General features: G+C 37.9%; 1 non-coding gene across 1 annotated transcript; it reads left to right on the top strand.

Moving 5' to 3' along the window:
- Positions 1–23,744: 23,744 nt before the first annotated feature.
- Positions 23,745–23,817, top strand: Trnaf-gaa. Its single transcript has one exon. It is a non-coding gene; the product is annotated as a tRNA-Phe (tRNA).
- Positions 23,818–24,157: the final 340 nt, after the last annotated feature.

Here is a 24,157-nt window from a genome sequence, read left to right on the forward strand (position 1 = left end):
TGTCCGTCAGTTGTATAAGATATTTCGGTGAAGCTTATTTGATAGTTTGGTGTTTTTCAGTCAGAATTGGGCGCTGTTAAGATGACAGTAGGCGCACTGCTACAAAGTGCAAGGAAGTGAGTATTCACTCTGACAGCATGGCCGCAAAACTAGCACTGAACTATTTAACTGTGTGCTCAAAGCTAGTTAAGCAGCATCTGTCCTCACTAAAAATAGCAAAAATTGCCGATGAACTGGTTGGGTATCTGTTGGCGTCTTGCGTACCACTTAGTACTGGACTAATGAACCTCGCGTGAACTTAACAGGCGCTGGTTAACAACTAGCTTGATCCATTTGGCCTAAAGTAAAACGCAGGAGATCCACTGAATTATTTGATTATAGCTTGGAACATCTTATGGTAATCGTAAGACTTCTTACTGAACACTGTACAATAGGCATTCATGGGCTAAGGCGAAAATCTTATCGGACACTAGTTGTCGAAGATCTGTGGAGGTGGGTGAGGTGGAAACATTCTGGCACTATCTCGTCCATTTTCCAGTCTTTGAAAGTCTGGGAATGAAACATCTCGGCCGATAATAAAAACCATTCGAGATTCCTGAACTGCCACGGCATTTTAAAAAGTGACTGTTTGAAACAACATTTACGTCAACAACAGCATCGAACCACCTTCTAAGCGTAATGAAGCGGTGAAAGGAAATCGATTTGGATGGATGTTTGATCACAAAAGTGTAAAAAAGTTCTTGAAGTTCCCTAATTCGGACAGTCAGCTCGCCACTTTCCACTGCAAGCCAACCTATTCAGTTTCTGAAACAAAGTCTCCTCTGGAACTTTTAATTCAAGTAGAGTCTGCATTGACTGGCGATCCCCTTTAACCGTCATCGTTATGAAATTCAATACATGTGGGGCTTACAGAATTCCTACAGGGTAGCATTTGTTAATAGAGCATAAATTATAATGTAAACAAGTGGGCTCATGTTTACTTAAATGAACAAAGATGCTAATTGTTCTCATTACTAATACTTAAAGTGTTCTAAATGTAACAACATATTGAAAAATTTATGGTCGATACTCGTACATAAAATAGTTATTCATCAACATATTTTTAAAAATTATGTACTCGCGCTGTTATTTTGTTAATTGTCATTCGATTAATTTCACCACAGATACATATGTACATACAATATCAATGTAATAAAAAATGTTGCTAAAAATAATAGAGAATAAATTTATAGTTTATTATAGTAAAAAATATTAATAAAATTAAACTGAAAACAAGCAAGAAAGGGCAAGGTTCGGATGCAACCGAACATTTTATACTCTTGCAACTTGCAGAAATCAAAGCCAGGGAAATACCTTAAGATGTGGAACGTCAACCAGAGGATCGGACTCCTAAGGAACTATATACATATATATATATGTATATATATATTATATAACGGGTTTTCCAATAAGAGCGCTACAGTTTATTTTAAATAAAAAAGGTATATTCGATCTCATTATGTATGGAACTCGATTTCTTTTGAATGGCCAATACGGGCAGGCTTGCAGAAGTCCAGACGCTGAACCCAATTTTCGACGGTCTTTAAGCACAAATCCGCCGATACTGCTGCAATTTCTCGTTCGATGTTCGTACGAAGTTCATCAATCGCCGCTGGCATTTGACGGACGTGGCTGGCGTTTGACGGACAAACCAGTGTCAAATCGCACCACCGATGCGGCCAATTGACTAGGCCATTTCGTCAGATATCACGTTCACCAAACTTGCCTTTCAATAAATCGATTGTAACATTCGCTGTGTGGCTTGAGGCGTCATCCTTTTGGAACCACATATTGATCAAGTGCGTATCATCCAGCTCGGCCAAAACTATTCGGTTATCATTGAGAGGTAGCGATTCCTGTTCACAGAAAGGTGTCGGTCTTGATCATCACGGAAGAAGTACGGCCCAATGACGCCGCCGGCCCATAAACCGCACCAAAACGTAATTTTTTTCGGAATGCAATGATGGCTCGTGGAGTACGTGTGGATTGCTGTCTGACCAATAACGCATTTTTTGCTTATTGACGAACCTATTCAGCCAGAATTGAGCCTAATCGCTGAATTTGATTTTTCGATGAAAACCCGTATCATTTTCAAGGTAGTCAAGGGGCTTCAGTTCTTGTGTGAATTCGGTCCTGTAAGGAGGTAGGCCAAGATCTTTTCGCAAAATTCACTACGACTACGTCACAGAGATGCCCAACGCTTGAGAGCGACATTCGAGAGCGACCCTGATTTGGGTCTTAATCAATGGACTCGATAATGGCAGTAATATTCTTGACACTACGGGCTCTTCTTTACCTCACTGGCACGGGAACATTTTGTTATGTGCCTGTGAATCCAAATTTTCCCACTAGACGGCCAATTGTTGCTCTGACAGGACGATTATGACGACCATAAATTGGACGTAGCGCTCTTATAGTTGAGGCCATGTACTCCGAATTTTGGTAGAAAATTGTAATAATTTCGAATAGTTGTCTGATAGTATATCTCTATATGATGAAATGGCAAACCTTACTGAAGAGAAATGTCAAAAGAGCGGAAAAAATATGGCGTCGTTTGCTGTCCTTAACGGTCTACTCTTGTAGCGTCCCTATTGAAAAACCCGTAACTTACGCCTGAACAGGTTTTACAAACATCAGCTGTTTTGAGACCCAGCATTTATTATGGATAATATTCGACCGATTAGACCAGCACGCAGACCGTGGACAGTCGATACAGTGCCGTAGCAACTCGGACTGACGCCGACTTGGCGCATTTTACTTCGACATCTTTAGTTGAAAGTGTACCAAATAAAGCTTGTGCAAGAACTGAAGCCGCTTGATCTCAAGCGACATCGCTTCCCTCTATGGGCTCTTGAAAAGTTCTAACAAGATCCGAAGTTTTATAGCCAAATTATGTTCAGCGATGAGGCTCACTTCTGGTTTAATGGGTTCGATAGCTAGTAAAATTGCGACCTTTGCGATAAAGAACAACCTGAAGAGATTTCAGAGCCATCATTTCATCCAAAAGAAACAACCGTTTGGTATGATTTGTGAGCTGGTGGAATCATCGGTCCATATTTGATGCCCGAAATTGAAGCTCGTGATCTCGGCGACATTTGGCTTCAACAAAACGGCGACACTTCTCACATATCGCATCAATCAATAAAGTTATTGAGAGAACACATCGGTGGGCAAATAATTTCAGGTCGGTCTATTGGCCACTAAGATCGTGAGACATCTCGCCTAAAGCCTAAGATCAATCCGAACAATCCCTCTTCGATTCAGGCCTTGAAACAAAGCATCACGCGTGTCATTTGCCGGTTATTGAATTGGACTCAACGGTTGGTCCATGTGAGACATATTCGCGGCCAACATTTGAAAGAGATAATCTTCAAAAAATAAATACCAAAAAATACTCTTTCGTATGATAATTAACATTCCCCATTAAAATTGAAACTTCAGTGTTTTTTTTTTTTAAAGTAGGGAACCTCGAAATGGATAACCCTTTAGAAAAAAAACACAGAAGGGCCGCAAAGTAAAAAATTCTGTCAAACTGGCCTCAACGATTTCTATGGGAACATGAAAGAATACATTCATATGTAACAATGTACTCATGCATTTACATTTAAGGCTCTTAAGTGATATTTTTAGACACTTTAGATAAATTTGAATTGAAAATGACTATGATTGTGTATAAGCAAATGTTCACCGCTTCGGATTAAGTTTCGACGAGTGACGAAATGGTGATAATTTCTCCAATTTTCACTCATTTTGCTTTTCGAACTACTTCCGCATAAAAAATTCACACACACACACCAACACGCCACTATTATTCTTTATTTAGCACGGCTACGCCATGACCATTCGTGTGTGTGTGTGTGTAAGTGTTGGTGGGCATGTGTCTGTGTGTTTGTTGGCTTTTTTGGCTATTCATGCGATGTTCGTGTCATATACAGCGCTTAATGCATTCCTAAGTAGCAGTGGCAACTAAAGCAACAACAACAGCAACAACAGTGCTACGAAACAATGCGAACATTAGAAATAGCAGCAACGACAGCGCGAAGTGTCAATGATCTCGCGTTGTTGTAGCCAACAACATATGAACACTATAGTGCGACAGCGACAGCGCCGAGGAAGAAGCAAGCAACAACATTGTGTCTTAGCAACACTGTGTCGGTAAAGTTCAGTGCCCTGCTCTAATACATAGATCGCTCTCCAGAAAAAAAAAGCTAAAAACCAAAAACAAAACCGAAAAGCAAAAACAAAAACGTGCACATTAAAGCCAAATCATGCTTTAAATTGCAAAAAGAAGATAAATTAATATGGTCAGCATGTCATGGATCCACGTAACCATCTGCTTTCTATTCTATCTATTCGACAATTTCTGCTTCTAATTTCTCTATTGCCCGCTATCAATTCAGCTGTTGTTGTTGTTGCTGCATTTGGACAATCAGCTGCGCGCCTCGTGTGCTCGCGCTGCCCCCCGTCCCCCCCACTCTCGAGTCACTTGCAAACAATGCGTACATTCAACCCGATCGGAGTGGCCTGTTGCTAAGCTTCTATTCTGCCGCGCAGCTAATGGTTAAGCTCGCAAAGACCGCAAACCCCCTACACCCCCAACTGGCGAATGGTCAACCAACGCCGGAATCATTTCATATGCAGACGCACACACACACACACACTCACATACAACGAAATGTATTTTTAGGTAAAATTTGTATAAATCAGCTGTGCACAAAGGGTCATATACCTTGGCGTAGGGAAAGAGGTTAGAAAAGAATTAGCAAAGAACTGGAAATAGCGCTAAAATTGTTTGAGTGCGTTATTGGCATCGCCTTTACATTAAAACACAATTCTTAGTATACAAAAAATATGAACTCAGAGACTTTATTTAGTTAGTTTGGGTTTCTTCGATAATTTGTTTGGAGTTGCATTTCTTGTAGCAGAAAAGAGTGTATCTAAGCCATTGTGGGTAATAATATATTCCAAATTTCGTGAAGATAAATCGTAAAATGAAAATTTTTTCCATAGAAGTACTTAATGCCGATCGTTAAGTTTGTATAGCAACTATGTGCTGTTTTGGTCGAATATTCTCGGTTCAGACAAATGAGTAGCTTCTTGAGGAGAAAAATACTTGTGCAAAATTTCAGATCGATATCTTTAAAAAACTGAGGGACTATTTCGGGCATATACAGGCTAAATCGACTCAGCTTGTCACGCTGGCTTTGGCATTTCTTTTGGGAGTTGGCAATTTTTTACGAAATGGCCAATGGCCAATCGACTCGATCTTCTTAGAAACACATCTCAAGTAATGATCAAAAATCTTTGATAATAATTTCGATTTTATAAGTCACACTGAAGCGTATATTTCGTTTACAAACAAAAGAAATTTTTCCAAGTTCAAAACCAAAGTTTTGACTAGGCGTCACTTCAGAATAGCAACTGAGGTCCACATATTCGGTTACTGTGGGCTTGAATAGTTTTGTTCTGATTTGGAAAATTTTTGGTCATAAGAGGAGATGCCTCACATTTGTGTTAAGGGGGTATTCTGGTCTAGAAATTTAAAAAAATCGATTTTTTTTATATTTTCAAAGTTTAACTATTCAAAAATATGTGTACAAAAGGATTTTTCAAAATTCAAATTATTTTCGGAGATATAGGCATTTTTCTGACCCAGCATCCAAACTGGTTCGGTCGGACCTAATCGAACAAAAGACATTACGTGAAACTTTAAACGCGTTTTTCTGAAAACTGACTTTTTCGGAACGATATCCACGATTTCTCAGGTTCTACTGGACCGATTTAGTTGAAATTTTTATAGAGTATTCTTTATAGGCTTGTCTATGGTTGGAACTAGCCCCATCCCCAAATTTTTATTTTCATTATTTTTAAATAATTCGAAATTGTCAGAAAAGGTGATCCAAAAAAACTTTTTTTTAAGGCAGTCGCCATTTTGAGAAAACAATTTTTTCCTACTTTTCCGTAGTTTCGGCCATTGCGACATTATTCTAGATTAATAATCTTTTTTTTTTTGGTTTCAGATAACTAGGAGGGTTGAAATCATAGGTCTGGTCACGTGGAAATTTTTAGAGACTCCCCAATTCGTCAGCTCATAATTTTTGAAATTTTTTACTTTTTTTAGTTTATAATTTTTTTCTGTACTCTTCTAAAATTAATAAATAACTAATAAAAATATGGATACTAAAAATATTAATTGTCTTTTTTAACGACACTTTAAAAATTACCTGAAATTCATGCTTCTAGACCAGAATACCCCCTTAAGTTTTATGCGGTAACATTGATTGGGCCTTAATTTGTATGCTGGAAAGTGGAGAATTTTATTTTATATGGGAAGTAGGAGTGGTTTTTGTCTGATTTCATATATTTTTGCTTTTAATATAAGTATGTATGTTAGGATAATATTATCTATCGAATTACGTTGAAAGCGGCCAAGATAGTTTCGAGATATCGGTATTCATATAAATGTGGGCGGTGTCACACCCATTCGTGCCATATCGGGTGTAAAATTTTATGTTTATTGCACTTTTGGCAGTTTATAACAAACCCATTATATAGGAGCGGGCGGTTTTATAATCCCATTTTCACATGGTAGATAGCGATGTCGAAGAAATTATTCCTGAGCGAATTTGTTTGTTATAGCTCGAATGGTTTTAAACCCTTCTCGTCATCCTGAACATTTGTATGTAACATATATAATTCGATATCTATCTTGATTAGTTGTAAGGTGATAAAAATAAACCATAGATAAACAAAACTATTATAATCTGAAGCAACATGTTGCAAGAGTATAAAAATCTTCCTGACGGCCGGAGACCTCTTTTCGGAGGACTTCCTGGATTAATGATTCATTACGTTTTTGGCTTTAAATTCGGTCACAATCGTGGCTCGATGGAATTTCGGCCGTTTTGGACGGAAATTCTGACTCAAACACCTCAATACGGCCAAATAGAACTCCATGTTTGCATTTCAAATTCATAAACTCATGTCTCATCGGCATTAGTACTGCTCTCTATGTGGAATAGGAATTCGCACGATCAAGCATGTCCAAAGAGACCGGCTCAAGTACTCTTTTTGAAAAAAATTCAGCTTTATCGGAACGAGTTAACCAAGAACGCATTTTATACCCAAACTATTCAACAAATTTATTCGAACGGACTCGCGGGAGATATCTTGCTCTGTTGCCATCACTCTAACATTTGCCTGACGGCTTTCAAGCATATCGTTCACTTTTTTAATATTTGCATCAGTTGAAAAGGACGAAGATTGTCTAGAACGAGACATATCTTCAACGATCTCTCGACCGTCGTTGAAGGCTTTGTACTGCTTGCAGGCTTGTGTTTTTGAATCATCGTGAGCCTCTTCCAACATGCGCAATGAATTCGCATACGAAATTTGGTTAGAAATACAAAATTTGAGACAAATTCTTTGTTCGATTGTAAAAATCGCAACGCACTCCTGAGGTATACCGACTTAAGCAGCTGCTGTAATCAAATTGGTTGACAGATCGCGCTCATATTTGGCATAGTAATTAAGGACTGTCTTGCAAATTAGCAAAATACGGTTTTTTGAAATATTACCGAACGAATTTAATTACAATTTTCGAGTCCTTTTTTGTCTTAATGTATATCTGAAGTATAACCGTATGGTTCAACATTTTATAGTGTTCGACTATATTAAAATCGGCGTTTTTAAACTATGCAAGGTATTAAATAACAGTTGTTTTCTGAAGAGGGTTTTTTGTAAGAAAATTTGTGTTTAACAAGAGAACAATGCAGGCAAGAGCGAAAGGTAAAAAATTGGCGAAATTTCAATTATTCATTACCTTTACGCACGCATCGACGACAAAGTATAATGGAAGCTCAAGCAGAATACCGCTTAACTCAAACACAAATGCCAAAAACTGAGACCAAAAAATAAATCACTGAAAGACCGCAAAAATATCAGTGCAAAGTTTTCGTTGATAACATCCAAGCATATAAAGCCACGATGAAGCGATTGCGGAGTTAAGAAAGGAGAGGTGGCGGAGAGCCGCGAGCAGCCAACAAACAACGGCAAACATTGCGACGAAGAACAGACAAAAATACCGAAATTTCAAGCGCGTTACAACGGCACTGCGCATGCGTAGCTACGCTTAATTTCAAACTTATAAGCAAGTAAGTACGACTTCGCGCATGAGTAGTCGGTGCAAGCTGCGGTTATAGACGATACCGCTGACGGGTTGGCTGGAGGGGAGGCAGTAAAGCATTATCTTTTCGTTACTTCTTTAATTTCTGATATCAGCGCCACTGTCGCACGAAAAGCCATGAGCATAATAATAAGTATTATACGAATATTTGAGACAGTTGTTAAGACGGTTACTTGAATAACTATGAAAACTGCTTTCTTACGGTTTTTTCTTTGATTTTGTCGTAAAAGAGGCACAACAATGACGTTGCCGCTGACGATGGCAATAGTGACGCCTGCTGGCCATAGTGTCAGTATCATCGGCATGAGCGCGGTCATTCACCTTCCTTAAAAACCAAAAGACGTCCAAGCACACAAAGGTTTTGGGCCAAAGAGAAAAGCCAAAGCCGCCATTCTTGTAAGCGCACTGCAAAGCCAACGAAGTTGTTGGAGTGTAAGTACGCGCTGGACTATGTTGCCAGGCCAGCGACGCTTTCAACCAATTGCATGCCATTTTGGGGGTTCGCACTTTTTACAAACCGCCGACCGACTCCACTGCTCCCGCGGCGTGCTAAGTTGACAGCTTCAAGAAGTCGCAGTCAACGCCGCAATGGAAATTTTTGGCGATGGCTCGATGCAAGTAAATCAGCGAAAAATGAGTAAGAAAAACGAAATAATAAAAATAAAAGACGACGTAGCCCTTGTAATGAAGAAGGCAACTGCGCAAGGCAGCGAGTTACTGTTATTGCTGGTTATTCTTTACACGCCTCTACTACGTACGGCGATGCCGCAAAGGGCCTGCGCGCATGTAAGTATGCAAGCAAGTATGTAAGTAATGTCTTTTCGACAGTTCGAACGCCAAGTTCAAGACAAGACACCCGAAAAAATTGCTACCCCACACCCCACCACCGTCAGTTATGCGGTTGTTGTTGTTGTTGCGCCGCAAATGATTTTCATGTAATAAGCTGCGGCTGTCTCAGGTCTCATCATCGCAACTTCGCCAAGCTGAGCGAGCTGCATGTCATGCCTGTTCATATGTAAGTATGTATCTATATGGGTGTGTGTGTAAGTGATGTCCGTAAAGGGCCTATCGGACCTTAGGGCATTTTTTAGACAATGATATATGTCTGCGGCCGGTTCTTGATCAATCGCAACATGCTTGCGTATGTGCCACAAATGTGTGTTGTTGTATTCTGGAGCTTTTACACGCTCACACACATACACAAACACATCTACACGGTGCATATATGCATGCATATATGTAAGAATGTATATGCATAACATCTTCTGTGTGTGTGTGTGTTTGTCGTCCATTCGGCAGTCGCGTCAGTGCGGCTAAGGCGGGCAGTCATGCAGCGTTGATTTAATTAAAAATCATGTGAAGACATTAAGTGTTCGTGTTATTTGATTATTATGGCCGCACGTACATAATTGAACATTAATTTAATTATGGTGCTCAAGCGAAATTTTTTCATGGGACACATTTAGCGGCCAAGGTGCCACTCGGCAATTTCACGAATAGTTGGAGTAGTCCAAGTTAAAGTGAAACAAAATTATAATAAAGAAATTAAGTAGTAAGATATGTGGCGTAAAGGTTCAGTTGTTACCCTTACAATTGGTATGAGTTCATTACAAGGCGAACGAATCGATTCTACCAATTTTTCGTTTCATATTATCTTAAGCTACAGAAGAAGTACTTGTCACATATTTGCCCTGAAATATCTGGCCAATTATCTTAAAAAAACTGAAATTGAAGAGCAGAAGTTAATATATTATTTATTTTGCTGATAAGATAATGTAACGGGTGATCCAAGTAGAGGGTTTTTAATAGCCTTCTTTGGCAGATGACGCGTGAGTCGTGTCACGTTATTTTTTTCAGATTCTTTTGGCATTTCATCTTGGAATGACTTACGCTTGAACAACGTTTACAAATCGTTCAACTTTATTACCAAAATTCACGTTCTGTAAAGAATATGTTTCGCGCGCTTCGCTCAACGTATGGTCAACATAATCGGCTCACTGAACATACTATTCACAACACCATCACCCCTCTTGAGACGCAGCATTTTGAATATGGATAATACTCGACCGAATAGACCACGTCCCGCACGCAGTGAAGAAAATATAAAAGCCGTAGTAGAGGGTGTACACGAAAACCATGGAGAGTCGATTCGGCGCCATTCGCAGCAACTCGTACTGCCGTATGGAACGGCTTGGCGCATTTTACCTCGAGATCTTAAATTGAAAGCGTACATAATACAGCTTGTGCAAGAACTGAAGCGGTTCGACCTTCCCAAGCGACATCGTTTCGCTCTATGGGCTCTTGAAAAGTTTCAAAACGATCAGACGTTTTCGAGACAAATTTTGTTAAGCGACGAGGCCAATTTCTGGCTCAATGGGTATGTATACAAGCAACATTGCCGCCTTTGGGACAAAGAGCAACCTGAAGAGATTCAAGAGTTGCCGTTTCATCCAGAAAACCCAACGTTTTAGTGTAGTTTGAGGGCCGGTGGAATCATCGGTCCATATTTCTTCAAAAATGATGGCGGTAAGAACGCACCCGGCAATGGCAACCGTTGTCGCGCCATCGCTCGTGATATTGGCGACCTTTGGTTTCAACACTTCCTACATATCGCATTAATCCATGGATTTATTGAAAGTGCATTTCGGTGAGCAGATAATTTTTCGTTTTTGGTAGGTGGAGTGGCCGCCAAGTTGGTGGGATATCACACCGTTGTAATATTTCCTGTGGGTGTTTGTAAAGTCTAAAGTCTATGCGGACAATCCCGCTTCGATTCAGACCTTGTAGCAAGACAACACGCGTGTCATTCACTAGTTACTAGTCGAAATGCTCGAAATAATCATCGAAAAATGGACTCAACGGATGAACCGCCTAAGAGGTTGTCGCGACCAGCATTTCAAAGAGATAACTTCCAAAAAATAAATGCCAAAAAATACTCTTTCGAATGATAAAAAACATGCCTCAATAAATTTGAAGTTTCCGTGTTTCTTCTTTACAAAAGTAGGAAACCTCGAAATGGATCACCCTTTATATACCATTCATTTTTAGTACCGAACCTGCTTAAAAGAATTTACCTAGTTGGTAATACACCTGGAATCAAGATTGACACGGACAGGTCCATCGAAACTGCGTCTCGTATGGATCTATTCAACAATTTTGGTTAATATTTTAGGTATGAAGCGTGCTAATGTTAGACCCCTACCAAAAAACCTGAACGCACCGACATATTTTAACATCACGGTGGCTGGCTTTCGGGCCAGACACGAAACGAGAGCCAATGCCCATATATCGTATTCGCCAAATTTGGCTCCCTGTTACTCTTTTCTGTTTTCGAAATTGAAAAATCTGCTTCGGGAAACCGCTATGAGTTCACTGTTTCAATATGTAAAAATCGTGTGTAAAAATTTTCGCGTCGTAAACAAACAGCTGTCAAACATACACTAACTGTCATATGCAGATTAAACATTAAAAATGATTGTACCAATCTGAAAAAAAGTTATTGATTAGGGTCTGGCGCGCAATTTAAATGGATGAGTCCGAGTCAAATTTGATCTTAAGTATATAAGATCGATATCATTCCCACTGTTGTGAAAACAAATACAGCTTGAAGAAGTAATTTGAACAGATTGAACAGGCAAAAGTTAGCTTTAAGGCGTTTGAGGGAATAAACATAATCTTAAAATTTCTATCCTATAGATAACTCTGATTAGTATAGACTCCTTCGCTATTTTCTCGATTGGAATGTAATAATCGATGTTTATGCCATACTATTCAAGCAGCGATATCAGAATAAGAATAGAGAGTGGTTTCTAGAGGTACTGTACTATTTTTAGAAATAGAATACCGTTATATGTTGTAATTTTTTTTAATACTCAAATATAATTTTGGTCATAAAGTTATATGGACCTAGCGGCATGCGGCGACTGGGTCTTGTGAACACTACTATTTCGGTAAACACGCGCTGAATTTCTCCGTTCAGTTTGGAAATAGTGCTCCTTTATTACGAGGCCTGCTATATATATTCTGGCCTAGGGTAACACTAAGTGTTGCCAGGTGCAATCTGGACATTTCCATTGGAAAGTTTGACATTTTTTAGCATAACATCACTCAGAACGTTTTGTCATTTAATCGTGAATTGTTTTATTTTACAGGAATTAAAAAAATCATCTCGGCCAAAAAATGGAATTAACTCCTGGAACATTTTCGTGCGATCATTTTTCACAACTTTCGACGTGGATTATCACGACAAGAGTGCATCGATGAACTAAAATCTTTGTATTGGCTATTGAAGCATGCCATCCCGACGCTCGCTCAAAGACGAATTCCGTGAAGGTCGTCCTAAAACAGCCGTTGTGCCAGAAAACATCGATGCCGTACGTGAACTGATAATGCAAGACCGTCATGTAACATACCTTCAGATAGAGGCATGCCTATGCATTTCTCCCACCAGCATATCATTCGATATTGCATGAACACCCGGCTGTAAAAAGGTTTGTTCGAATCCCGCACAATTTAACAATCGCTCAAAAAATGCTCGTGTGGATTGGTCGTAAAGAAATGCTGAAAAAATACGATCAGTTGGTGCTTCAAAAGCACGTTTATAAGATCGTCACAGGTGACGAATCAGTGATCTATGCGTAAGAGCCCGAAACTATTTTTAGAAATAGAATACCGTTATATGTTGTAATTTTTTTTAATACTCAAATATAATTTTGGTCATAAAGTTATATGGACCTAGCGGCATGCGGCGACTGGGTCTTGTGAACACTATTATTTCGGTAAACACGCACTGAATTTCTTAATGTAAAAGTGTTTCTTCTAGGTAAAACTCCGTTCCGTTGGCGGATACACGTAGTATTCTATTTTCTTAAAAGTTAAAAGCAAGTCAATTCAATTAAGAATGATTTGTAGACTGAGCTATTGTGTTGCCCGATTCAGTATGTGAATAATTTCAGATCGTAACCAGTCTGAAATAAAATAAATAAATGGGAAGTGAATTTCAATTACCATGTCGATAAATCAGAGTTAGTCAGCGTAAATGAGTCAGCACTATTCTATTCTATATGCACCACTTTAAGCTGAGTGATTAGTGTATTGTAAGTATATGCCTAGCTGTGTACTTAAGTATAACTATTTTAATAGCAACACTTGAAATTGTTCAATATAAAACTGCATTCCAGAGTGATAAGACTACGAAATGACAAGTGCGTTGTCGAGACTGACTGCTGCTATAGCTAGATTTACTCACTGGTTTACTGCTTGACAATGATTAACCTCTTCATCTATGCCATAACAGCTATCGAGATCACTTCACAAATCAGAAAATCAATTAAGAGGCTTATTCGGTCACTTTCCGAATACTATTTTTTATATTTTTCTACTAGTGGATAGTTATATTCTTTTTATTCTAAATAAGATTTTTGATTATCTCTTTAAATGGATATACATATATCGTCTGATTATAGTTTGTTATTAATATATACAGGGTTTGTCCGGAAAGTAATAGCACTAATTTCCTTCCGCCCCGACTGTACTTCGGAGCGTGCGCGCACCGACTAGATTCGGTTGAGGACGGTCCAAGGTACCGAATGAGTGGCTGGTCAGTTGTCTCCGAGCATTTAGAGAGTCAAGAGAAACATATTCGCGCGAAGTGTTTCAGTGAGTGGTCCAAGCCGAAAATGCATCGTTCCTTAGAGCAGAGGTACGCGATTAAATTCTTTGTGAAACTCGGTAAATCTGCGGTAGAGACTTTTGAGATGATCAAGCAGGCTTACTCAGATGTTGGTGGTGGTGTGTTACGGTGACAGCAGTCCTTTTTGGAGGGCCGGGAAGAGATTGCTCTTGAATGAGCAAATCCAAAGTGAAAACGATGCTCATTGTCTTTTTTGACATTAAAGGCATCGTCCACCATGAATTAGTTCCATCTGGACAAACCGTCAAGTTTTACGTGAAGTCCTCAAGAGACTCAAACGAAGGGTTTATTGGTTCTGACAAGACAACGGCCCGGCTCACACCGCCTATCTTGTGAACAGCAACCTAACCAAGACCGGCATCCCAACGCTTTCGCAGCCGCCCTACAGCCTAGATGTGGCCAACGGACTTTTTTTGTTTCCTTGCCTGAAAACGACGATCAAAGGCAAGCTTTTTGAGAAGACAAAGAGGATCCAAGCAGCATGCACCTCGGCTCTCAAGGCTATTCCGGAAAATGCCTTCGGTGACGCCTTCAATGCTTTGAAATGGCGCTGGCAGCACTGCATCGACGCAGAAGAAGTCTCTTTTGTAAGTTTTTAAAGAATTGTAACGAATCGTTTAATAAATTTTTTTAAATCGACTCAGTCCTATTAATTTCCGGACAAACCCTGTAGGCTTCCGGTTGTTTTCGACGGATGTTCTCACGCAAACGCCGCAATATGACCAAATAGAACTCCTTATTGACCGTCTGTTTTTGGAACAAATTCACGAATGTAGAAAAAACAATGAGCATCACACCTTGGTTTTTGATCGGATTTGGCCTTTTTTTGTTTCGGTTAATTTGTTCCCTACATTTCTATGATTGTTGGCTGTTGTTTCATCGGTAGTTATAATGCTCTCAATGAATGTGCGATCGGAATTCACACGATCAAGCATGTCCATAGAGACCTTTTTGCGGTATATTTTTTGAAAAAAGTTCAGCTTTATTCGGATGAATCGAACAAGAACGTGCTTCATACTCAAAATATCCATCAAAATCATTCGAACGGACTCGCGAGTGATGTCAAGCTGTCTTCCCATCTCTCTAACACTCGCCTGATTAAGCACCATATCCTTCACTTTTTTAATAACTTCATCAGTTGAAGAGGTCGAATATTGATCGGTCTTCAACGATTTCTCGACCGTCTTTAAAGGCTTTGTACCACTCGTAGGCTTGTGCTTTTGAAAAACTGCATCACCGTAAGCCTTTTCCAACATTTGTTGTGATTCCGCATACGAAATTTGGTTAGAAATACAAAATTTGGTTAGAAATACAAAATTTAAAACAAATTCTTTGTTTGATATCATTTACCCCGGGTATTTAATTACAATTTCCGGGTACTTTTTTGTCTCAATTTAAACGAATTTATAGGGTCTTGACCCTACCTACTTTTTCAGGTGTTACAAATACAAATAATAATGATGCTTTTCGTGCCCTGTACTTTGGTAATAAAAGCTAAAAATTGCCTTTACATAATTTCATTCGATGTCTTTAGTCATTTGGATTTGGCGTCATTCGCAAGTTACCAGTGGAAATGCTCGAACGAGTCATCGAAAATTGGACTCAACGGATGAACCATCTGAGACGACGCCGCGGTCAATATTTGAAAGAGATAATCTTCAAACACTCTTCAGTACATAACTCAAAATAGAAAAGGGAGCAGGAGGAAAATGCGTAGAATATTGATGCCACATTTCAAATTGTTTTTTAAGTGAGAGCATTCTGTTGAAAAGCTTGGAGATGAAATAATGAAGTCAATTTTCCAGATTACCCCAGAGCTTTTATATTTGCATATTTGCGTATCTAAGGATTTATATTTTATATTTTTTCAATATAAAATTATATACATTAAGCCTACAGATTTCTGTAAAAAACTTAGTTCCTAGAAAAAGAGAATATTTCTAACAAAATCATATAAATAAAAATAAATACTAAATTTAGCACATATTTCCTATGCACACACTTTACGTAGCTACTCATATCCATTATTTTTAGGAGGGACACATATCTGATAATGTATGTAATTATACATATATAATTACTAATTAAAAAGGTAATTACCGTTGCAACTTCCTTATTTTGTAATAATTGTGGTTTATAATTGCTATTATGTCACTTTCGAGATAATTTATGTCTGTGTGTGTGTGAGAGTCAACAAAAGTTGGGAAAACTCTGATTATATCATTATTATTTTCAATTTTTTTTGTACTGAAAGAATTGCTAATATGTAATAATTACAATTATAACTGTGTTTACATAAAATAATTATAAATTTTTTATCTGTCTTCTTTGTACTTTCTGCATAAAAAATTTTGAGGGGAGCCTGATATTCAGCGGCTACCAACGGTGGTTACGTGATGATTTTGATTCCTCGTGGGGCAATGTTTGTTTATAATTTTTTTTTTTTTTTTAATTTTGTCAGTGTGTTCAATAAGGTTTACTATATCATGTTGTTATGTTTCATTTTGGTGCAACGCTTGGAAATTGTCTACGATTATTATAAAAATCCATGTTTTCCAAAACATACACAAATTCACGTTCATCGAAATCTTTTCAGACGAGGCTCATTTCTGGCTTAATGGTTCCGTTAACAAACAAAATTGTCACTATTGATGTGAGTCAAATCTTCGTGAGGTTCAGGAAACGCCATCGCATCCCCAAAAACTGACTGTGTGGTGCAGATTGTGGTTAGACGGTCTCATCGGGCCTTATTTTTTTCGAAATTCAATAGCAATCGTTATAAGTCGATGCTGATCGACTTTTTTAGCCGAATTTAAGGATATCGCCGCGAACAATCTCTATTTCTAACAAGAAGATGTGGACTCGTTACTTTCGAGAAATGGCCCAGTTTTAACATCAGTACGTTCTTGTTGGTAGACCCTGCCTTATATCAGCGACTGCAAAGTTAAAAATATATATTTTTTGAAATTAACAAGTGGATATAACCGTTGTAAGCTGTATACCTTGTATTTCGAACTGTGCAAGTAGGAAAGAATTAATATCAAATTTTTTTTATTTTTAAGTCATCTGATATAAATTCTTCATTTTTCGATGTAGTAAAACACCTTCTCATTAGCCAAATACTTGCAAAAAAAAGTGCAAAAAATTATCATTCTTTCGTTCTTCTCTCTGTTTCAAATAAATTTCTAAGTCAAACTACTCTATTCCATTATTGAAGTTACAAATCATAACCGCACAAACACAAAAATAAACTTGTTAACTGATATCAACAATTTGATGCTGCCCCGATCTTCTTCCCTAAGTTTCTCTTTGAAGTTATCGATAAATAAACTTTCTCAGTTGCTTTAAGAAATGCGCAACTCATGCGAGCTCTAAATTACATGTCCGCAGATTGAGTTGCCTCAGGCATTATAATCAATACAATGTTGCTGCTAAAGAGCCAACGAAGTCTTTTGAAATGTTGCTGTGTCTTTGCATTTACATACTCAATGTGTACGATAGAGAACAGTTGAGAGTCTACAATTCAAAAGAAAAATCAAGAATCGTGTAAGCCTTTGTTCGTACTGTTCTATATGTTATGAAAAAAAAAAACAATTTAAATTGATAAGACTAAGATTAATTATGGCAAATATAACTCCAACACAAAGTCTAACAATCAAAGAAGTCGCAGTATTCTGGAAAGCATAGTCTTATATCGGGATAAAATCCTAAATTTGGCCGAGTTTTCGCCTGAGTTAATCAGATTATTAGGTACGGTATCTTCTAATCGACATGTTGGAATTTTTCTGATGACCATCGTTTAGTCAGATGTTTTATAATAGATAAGTCTATACTTCCACAGAATATTATGACAAAGCTTCAGCAAAATTTGGTGTAAACAAAAGTTCATATTTAATATTTTTAAAGGTCTGTCACAAAGTTGACGAAGTCAATCAAAACAAGTGAGAGCTGACTGACTATACTGAGGACATATGGTATATGGCGCTTAGAAGGATTTGCTGATCGACCAAAATTACCTTAAATTAATTACTGTCGGCTAGATATAGAGCCAGAATTCTCTATGGGAAAGAGAAATTAATGTATTCCTTGGGTAAAGTCCCGTAAAATGAAGATTGGGGACCCCGAAATCACGAAGTCAAAGGGCTTGATCTAAAGAAAATTTTTGAACTTGTAAGCGTCATGCAAATAGAACAAAAAGTGATACAAATCGAATAGAAAGGATGCTATAACATGGGATTTTTATGACGGTTTCGACAATGTATATGCCAGATGACACTCCATTCAAACTCCAGAGCAAAATCTGAAGTTTTCTCTTATTATTTTTTTACGTATTATATTTTACTAATCCATGCAAAACCACAGGGTTACAAGCTTTCATCAGTGCAGCAGTATTGCAGTTTTTATTAAGTACCTCGAACAAGTCCCTATTTTCTATCCCCTTATGGTCAAAAAACCCTTATTGCAAACGTTTTTCTGTTCGCCACTGTCACTTCGTTAAATCGTGACCGCACTCCCTCAATTGGAATCAAGTTATGAGCAATTCCAGTAAACGCAGTGATTTGTATTCTTTAAATCGGAAATAAACGACCCATTACATTTTCATAACAGATGCATAAAATATACACAAATGACAAGCTCCACTCTCGTGCAGAGCGTTAAGCCGCTCACCATATCACATGCTCGCTTTTATGACCACAAATGTATAGTACACAATTGAGGAGAGTTGCGAAGAGTGTGTGTAAACAAATGTGTTCAAAGAGCTAAAAAACTTGTTAAGCGACACTCAAACGCAGGCGAAGATAATAAAAGCTCTTAATTATTGCTAGCGTTTGAAAAGTCATAAAAACGTTTTCTTATCGCTGATCGGGACGGCTCTGCTGCTTCGTGCATGGTGTTGTCGGGTGACAACCATATGATTGTGCGCCGCCATAACGACGTCAAACTATGCACGAACACAATTACTCTGCTCTCTTGTGTTGAGTACTCGCAATTACAACGAAATATAGAGTATACTCGCGGAAGAGGTGGCTCCACACAACTCGTGCTCTTCTAGTAGTACTTAGTCTAAATTGTGTGGCCGCGCTCTCAGCGGTTTTTCGCAACAAGTTCTAGTATACAATAATAGAAAAACCAAAAAAAAAACAACAACTTTCAATGCGGAAATGCTCCAACTCAACGAAAGATTTCTGAATTTCACTACTGAGAGATGCCTCCATATACGACGCTCTGCTTTGCTCCATTCCGCCCTGCTACTTTGCTCATCTGCTCCGTGAAAAAGTTGTTGTAACAATGACATGCTGTGTAGACAACTGACTGCGAGTGTTTGTAAGCTCGTGTGTGAAACGTGCTAGGCCGCATCGGGCTAGGCTCTAGGCCCAACCATTTCACTTCAGCTGAGTTGTGTGTTGAGCTGAGCGGAACTGAGCTGTGATCGTCGCGAGGCGGCGGTTGTGCAGCCACAGACAATCTGGGTCACATTTTGCCATTGAACCGGTGACGTCACGGCGGGGCAATGACCGCCAAGCTCAGGGAAGCAGCTGCCGCAGCAGCAGCAGCAGCGCCAGCTTTACTAGCCGAGGAGCAGTGGCAACAACAACAGTAACTAATGTTGGCTGTTTGTGCGACCACAAAGCATACACGGACAAAATGACAGACGGACATATTTTTGTTGGTAATGCATACCTCTAGAGATAGCTAGCACCAACATATGCAGCAACAACTACAACACTCGTTGTGTTTGTTGTAACTTAACGCTGTATACACCTTGAATGCGATCATACTACAACAACAACACTGTGCTACAACAACCAACGCAAATGGGCTGGCGGCAAGGCATCCATGGTTGGGCATGCGCCGAGGAGTCGTAGGTATTCGCCAGCCGAGTACTTCATTTCACTTCAGGTTTTGGGTGTTGCTGGCTCTTTTGTTGGTGATATCTTCTGCTGCTGCTGCTGTTAGCTTTTGCACTCCACTTTTTCTCCTCTGGTTTTTGTCGCTTGTTTTTGTTGTTTGTAATTATTTGTGTTTATTTTATTTGTTGGTTGGAATGTTTGTTGTACACCAACTATGCGCGCTTGTAACTCTTGTAATTGTGTGTTATCGCTGCAATTTTGTAGCAATTGTTGTTGTTTTTATTGTAGTTGTTCTTCCACACAGTTGATATCTTTCGCTCCTGCCAATGTTGTTAGTGTTGTACATTTGTATGTATGTATGTGTGAATGTTTGAGCGCTGCCTGGAGATGAACTCGCTGTTGGGGGCAATTCTCGATATTGTTTTTGTTGTTGGACGCGCTTGAACTTCTTGCGATTATTGATTGTTTTGTTCTTTCGTTGTAATGCTAAATTTAAATTCAAATTGTCAGCGTGTTGAGTTCTATAATAAGCACCGACATGCGGGGAGTGTGATGGGATGGACTGGCTATTATTTTCATTTTGTTTAAAAAACTATAAACTAAAGGACATTTAAGACATTTCTTTTGTTATTATAACCATAAAAGGGTATAAAACTATATTTATCTTGATACTGATAGATCAGTTTGTAAGGCAGCTATATGCTAGAGTGCTCTGATCTCAGCCATATGTGCAGAGATTATAGCATTGCCTTGAACGATAGTTTGTGCTAAATTTCATGAAGATATCTTGTGAAATGATCAATACGGTGCATGCATAGGCAATTCGAAGTCCAATTCATGGATTTTGGAAACAGTACTTTCTTTTTCTTTAAATGCGGCCATTTTTCGGCGATTTCGTCGGTCCAATAACGCTATATAATAGTCATTTTTGATGGTCCTTCCTTTTTCAAGTTTGTTAATAGAAATTATCATGCCTGCCTGCGAACTGTTGCGTTTTTAGCGCTTTGCAGCGGGTTCATCGTGTGCACTCCACTCGGATATCCATTGATTGGACTTCGGATTGCAATGATGAATCCATGTTTCATGCATTGTCACATATCGACGCAAAAACTCGGGTTTATTACGCTTGAACATCTCCAAACACAGTTCCGAATCATCAACTCGTCGTTGCTTTTGGTCAAAAGTGAGCTCGCACGGCACCTACTTTACAAAGAGCATTCTCATACTCAAGTATTCCTGAATGATATAATGCACAGATTCAGTTGATATCTTTAGAGTGCCTGCAATTTCGAACAACGTCACTTTACGGTAATTAAAAACTATTTTGGGGACATTTTGATGTTTTTGTCGATACCTGGACAAAGTTGCTTCACTCAAAGTGATATAATTCAGAAACCAAGGATCCGACAGCTGTTCAATTTATGCACACGTCTTTTGAAGGTTAGGGCTACAGAAAAATCATATGGATTCAATTATACAGACAGGGCAGCAATCTATGTGGCAGGCTTTTCAATTGACCTGTTATTTTATAGGGTCTCCTACCTTTCTGAGTGTTATAAACTTTGTAGCAAACTTGATATACTCTGTGCAGCCGGAAAGTCTTTACCTCTATATATTGAAATATTCACCAATTAAAAATTTAAACTCTTTTCGAACTTTTTTGACAGGAAAAAGATGCCATCTTTTAGCAAATATCCACAATACTCTCGAAAACTCCAAAAATACAATAAACCGTAAACGAGGTAACGATAGATGAAGTACTGACTTCCAACAGTTGATGTCGTGATAATATTTCAGATTCGGAAATATTATAAAAACAAGTTAAAATGTCGATCCCCAAAGGATCTCACTTGGATAGCTTAAAACGCTGTTCGGTTGTGGTACCTATAAACTATACACTGCATCATTAGATCCTTACAGGTCGACAAAGCGTTTTGAGCCTGTCGCAATTTCGTTGAGACGTTTAATATCAGTTTCGCATATGTCACCTGTTTCGCTGAAGGTAAGATTACAAAGATGTTTCAGCCCCAGTCTTGCATCATGGAAAAGAAAGTGCCTGGATGTTTCCACCTCACCCTCCACCATACAACTTCCGACAAGATCTGTCTCTTCTATCCTATCTTTTAAGTTATTTCAAACTGCATACAGTGTGCTGCATTTTACTAAAATCGATTCATCGGTTTTTTAGATATATGTAGATAAAATTTCAGGTTAAGATATCTAAAGCATATATAATTGAGTACTTCTATTTAACTTTAATATAATATAATTTGAGTAATATTTTCTACAATAAGTACCTATTTGGAGCTTTACTCTTTGATAATTTTGAAATAAAATATGTCAAAAAATATTATAATTTGTGGTATACTCTTTGTTTAATAAAAATTTAAATAAATAACTGGTTTATCATATTCACATGTAAGTAAAAAACCCGCTTATGTCTGAGTTTTTTATTTGAAGATGCATTTCATTTAATATGAAAATTAAAAAAAATTTAATTTACAGAATATAATGAACTTGGTGATTCACTTTAAAGAATTTTGGATTGCCTTGATCTTGTAGTTAATCGCCATGAGGACCTGCGAAGAAAGATGGCTGGATGTGAGGAGGCTTTATCTGCCTTAAAATTGTCAAGAAATCAAAAAATATGAAGATATTGACAGTTCAAATTGGCTTAAGGGAAAAGAAATTTCAAAAATTTGTTTTTATTTTTTTATTTTTTAAATACTATGATACGTCTGGAATATTTTCCCAAAGTTTCAAAAGAATCACAGTAACAGTATAGGCGATAGAACATTTTGGAGAGCTGCCCTCCAGGCTAGATCGGTCAGCAACTTCAATCTTTGATAGTGTTTTTTTCAAAACATAAACGAAAGTCGGTGCTAACGATTTCTCAGAAACTTGTAAAGTGATCTTATTGAAAATTTTCACAGTTGTTCTCTAATAGGTTGACCTCTCGATTTGTCGAGGACTTTTTTTGACAGTTACATCTAATTTTCTCAAGGCAATTTGTGGTAAAAATGTAACTGTTTTGTAAGCAGCTTTGCCAAAAAATCATTTGATTTTGAAATCTTTCGAACAATCACGACCCATACTTACATATCTACCAACCAATGAACATTGATTTTAGTTGAATATTTCGTCTGTTATGCCTACCGCGGGGAGACGTTTTGACGCGGTGCCTCCGGATATGTGCTGCCAATGGCAGAATTTCTAAACTTTTTTCACGAAAAATTCATAAAATATTATTGATATTCATTTGTTATATAAAAAAAATGGATGTAAATAAGCCTTTTTTTTGGCGTCAAAACGCACATAAGCTCTTAGAAATCGTAATTATTATCAAAATCTTATTTCAATCATTATTTGAAAACAATGTATGTTCAAGTTGGTCGATCCAGTTTATTCGGAGAAATTTTCCTCACCGACTCTGAAAAGATTGTTGAAAATGCGTTAAAGCTTCGGGAGTTAAAAAAGCTTGCAAACATATTATTTATATTACCGATTTACCGGATAAACTTTAATTATTCGAAGAGTATAGAATGTATTCTCAAATTCAGTATGTATGGAACTAAACTCAATTTTTTGAAACCAAACGAAGATATCTTCTTAATTCTACAAAGTAATACATATAAATATACATATTAATTTACAGAGCTAATTCTATCATTAAATATCTGTATGTACATATATACATATGTATGTATGTATTAATAGCAGAATAGTTCTTATTAATAGTATCAACAGCTCTGCTAACTATTAACTAATAATATAACATGCGATGTTCATATCACATAAAACAAATTACAAAAACAACCATTGATAACTAGGCGAACTGCTGATAGCCAGAAGCATTGCAGGTTCGTACCTACATATACACTGTCGCACACTCGTGTGCCGAAGTATGCATACATACATAATCTAGAATGTTTGCCGTGTGTGAACAGGTAAGCCTTCGGCTGCCGTATTTGTATGCGCCGAAATAGCTCAGTTGGGAGAGCGTTAGACTGAAGATCTAAAGGTCCCCGGTTCAATCCCGGGTTTCGGCAAACATAATTTTTTTTAATATTTTCTAAATAATTTTTTTTTTTTTTTAACAATTTTAGCAAGAAATTAAACAAAATGAAACGAATAAAAAAAATTGAACCACACATGCTGTTAAGGACGTTCAGTGTTCTACATATGAGCAAGTTCTTAATGAAATGAAACCGGAGTTTGCAAATATTTTTACTCATACTTTAAGCCGATTCGATGTAGTCGAGAAAATTACGTTGTCAAGTAAATTTATTTTACTATTCGTAGGATTCTTTCTTGATTAAATAATTGTTACCCTTATTTTAGACTTTCCGCCGTGACCGGCTCGAATAAATTCCTGCCGATAAGCTAAAT

Source organism: Bactrocera tryoni, chromosome 1 (genome assembly GCF_016617805.1).
Source record: "Bactrocera tryoni isolate S06 chromosome 1, CSIRO_BtryS06_freeze2, whole genome shotgun sequence".
Taxonomy (NCBI): Eukaryota; Metazoa; Arthropoda; class Insecta; order Diptera; family Tephritidae; genus Bactrocera; species Bactrocera tryoni.